A 3,427-nucleotide genomic window follows, 5' to 3' on the forward strand; every position below is an offset into this window, starting at 1 on the left:
TATAATTCTGATAACATTGTTTTTTGTCATCTTCGGTGCAGGACTATCAATAAAACCCATTTAATTCCTCATTTTTACTATGTAAAGAGCGATACAGAGACTTCTTGGACACCCTGTAGATGAAATAGATGTGCATAGTAACATGATATCTATCTTTGTTAATACTCTTACTTTGTGTTGACATGCCGCCTTACATAGTTCTGGGTAACTGAACCAGGGTAATGCGGGTAAACGACGCCCACGCTCGTCATCCAGAGAAAATTTTGGATTCAGCTGCCTGCAGTGTACGGCCACCACCTACTTGCTGTCGTTTTCTTGCAGACGAGGAGTGGCAGCTGGAGGACAGAAGCCACGATACGCTCTCCGTGAACACTGACTGCGTGCAGCTGTTGGTGAACGCCCTGGACCACCCCACGTGTCCGCTGGAAGACCTGCCACTGGAAGCCGTGAAGCAGCGCGAGCAGTGCCGCGAGCAGCTGTGGGACGACGTGGTGCAGAGGTCGCCCCACATACCCGTCACCAGCTACCTGGCCTACACGCAGAGGATAAACATCAACCTCTGTCTGCTGGCGTGGATGGCTGTCAACTCGTACGGCATTTGTCAGGACGTCCCGTTTAGTACGATACAGTCCATGCACGATGCTCGCTGCTATTTCGATAGTCCTGACGATCAATCATGTCTGCAGTCGAACGCTACAGACGCCATCTGCTCTGTTTCCAGAGCTATTCTGTTGCTAAAGTGTCGCGACTTTTCCTCCATCAGGACTTCCCATAATTGTACGTTCACTAGTTCCGCATTTCCATTATTGAATAGTAGTAGCAGTGTACTGTATCAAAAGCTAACAGAAGAAACACTGAACTACAGAAACAGTTTAAACAACGCCACCTTGAAATACAAGGATTTCAAAATTGACAGCTTGAAGCCTTTAGAAATCTCATTTATACTGATAAATATCATTTTCCGTTTTTCGACTGCCGGAGTATACATGTACCTTCCCCAGTTACGTAACTTGCCTGGAAAGATTTTGTTGTCCTTTCAGATCACGTGCATAACCCAGATCCTGTGTTCTGAGGTCGTGTATCGTATGGCAGGCGTCCCTGACTTACCTACAGCAGTGCTGATAGACAGCGCCCTCACACATCTCAGCTGTATGTGGCTGAACTCATTCTGCTACCAGATGTATGCTTGTGTTCGCCATCTCAGGCTTCCGGACCAGCTACTACCTGCTGAAGCAAGCCAGTTATTCCGTCGTGAGGTGCTGTGTGTGTTTATACCGTGGAGTATAGTATGTGTGGCAGCTGTTGCTTTGGAAAAGACGAGTAAATATCACCTGATCCACAGTCGTATAGTAGTCCTTGCAGGGATTTCAGTATCTGTGGCATTCAACTTGGTTTGTCTCGGACTGATTGGATACATGTACCTACGTACTCGGTGCTCCATGCGGCAACTCGAAATTGTTGATAACAAGAAATTTACCTCAAAGAAGCAATATCTTTTTATGTCAGTTAAAGCCATTATATTAAGTGGAATAGGAATTATTATTAGAATTGGGTTCCACCAAGCTCAGGGAATAGCGCAGTTAGTGTACTATATACATCTAGCTACGATGGTGCAAGGACCAGTGCTCTTCGTCTGTTTCGTTTGCAATGGAACGACGCTCCCTCTACTGAAGAACAGGATACTTCTTTGGTGGGACCCAACCAGCATCCCTGCAGGTCTAGAGCTGTGTTCAGCAGCCGAGAGGAATCTGGCCAGGAGAAACAATGAACAGTCTCCCTTTTCAGAATCCTCGCTGTAGCCTCCTTCAGTATTTTTTGCAAATAACTGTCTCCACACTACACTGCATTAAGCCCAGCAATAAAAATGGACTCTACCTGGTATGACAATATTAAATGCCATTAAATCTAATATCGTACAGCCAGTACTTCTCTTTCCTAACGTCTCCTTCATTTATAACTGTGTGCTTATTTGTGAGTGGTAGCCTCTGTCTACCTATTCTAATGCACTGAGACTACTTACTAAAATTGTTGGGAAATTCTTTGTGTATACAATAGGCTGCGTCAATCACACAGCCTGTTATATACAAGGAAAACGCAGCACGTTGTCAGAGGGATTTCCGTTCGTCAGGGTCATCTACCGTGGCGATGGTGCATTTCTGGACACATGCTCGTAGGACGTTTTTTCTCCGTTTTCCTTCGAGGATCTGTCTTTGCAGTTTGTCGGTTTTATTAATGTATAATGTATGATTATAGTATATAACATTATGTCTGAAACAAGGAAATTTTCGATATGTGTGTGAAAGATGTACTTTTACATGATTTGTAATTCAAGTACCATGACAAGAGACATTCAGATACTTATAAAATCAAAAGAGAGGGGCCAATGACTGAAGTGGTGTGTGCATGAAAGTGTAAATGGGTTTGTTGAGCTTATTAGTGGTTCGATCACTTAGAGTGGCTCAAACAGGTATGGTAATAAAGTAACATATGACTTGTTGTGTGAAATAAGGCTTGAAGTGAACGCAAAATGTCGAATGGCAGAGTTATATGAGATTAGCATTATTGGGTTTGTGAGACAAGATGGTGATTTGTTAAGCTAGAAGTTTGTAAGGGTACTATGGCAGATGTAAAAAGTTAGTGTTCCATGTGCCACTCTTGAGCAAGGAAGAACATTACTTAAAGGCGTATTTACAGAAACAGTACTGTGGAAGGATAAACTTGTGCCAGTACTGTGAGTCCTGGTAAACATGTGCCATAGTAGCTTCACTAAAAACACACAGTACGCCGAAATTGTTGTGATTCGTAATCAATAGAAGATCTCCCATTTGTTCAAATAAAACCTGAGTGAGCAAAGTAAAGGAGTGTCTGTGTGAATTTAGTACCCAGCCCAAAGGAAAATCCTGTGATAAATAGTACTACGTGGAGTGATTTTCGTGAATTGTGAAAGTACAGGGTCATCGCGCATTTACCAGGCACCCGCAGTGTTAACCGCGATTTTCGAACTGGACGCAGTGGAACCAGAGGCCGCAGCGCCACGAGGGAGGCAGGTGCCGGGTGCAGCCCGCCTGGCCGCAGGGGGGCGCCGGCAGCTCAACACATTCTGTAAAACCGTTTGACGAAGATTTGCAGGCCGTGCGCCTCGATTCTGTCAGCGCAGCGCCAAGCCAACCCTGGCCCACTTTGCGTGACGTCACAATAGCGCGCCGCAGCCTTCTCTTTAGGTGGTGGCGGCCAGAGCCGACACGGGGCGCACTGGGGGCGCTCAGCGGCCCACCCACACAAGCGTCCTGCACCACCGGGACACGCGTAAAGTCGGTCCGACACAGTGGTCGCCAGCCGAGCCTCGACCCGCTGGAAGGTATCGAACCTCATCGCTCGAAAGCCAGTAGTTAACGGCCCTCATGCTACCTACTTACCCCCAGGCAAG

The sequence above is a fragment of the Schistocerca piceifrons genome, chromosome 11 (genome assembly GCF_021461385.2).
Source record: "Schistocerca piceifrons isolate TAMUIC-IGC-003096 chromosome 11, iqSchPice1.1, whole genome shotgun sequence".
Lineage (NCBI taxonomy): Eukaryota > Metazoa > Arthropoda > Insecta > Orthoptera > Acrididae > Schistocerca > Schistocerca piceifrons.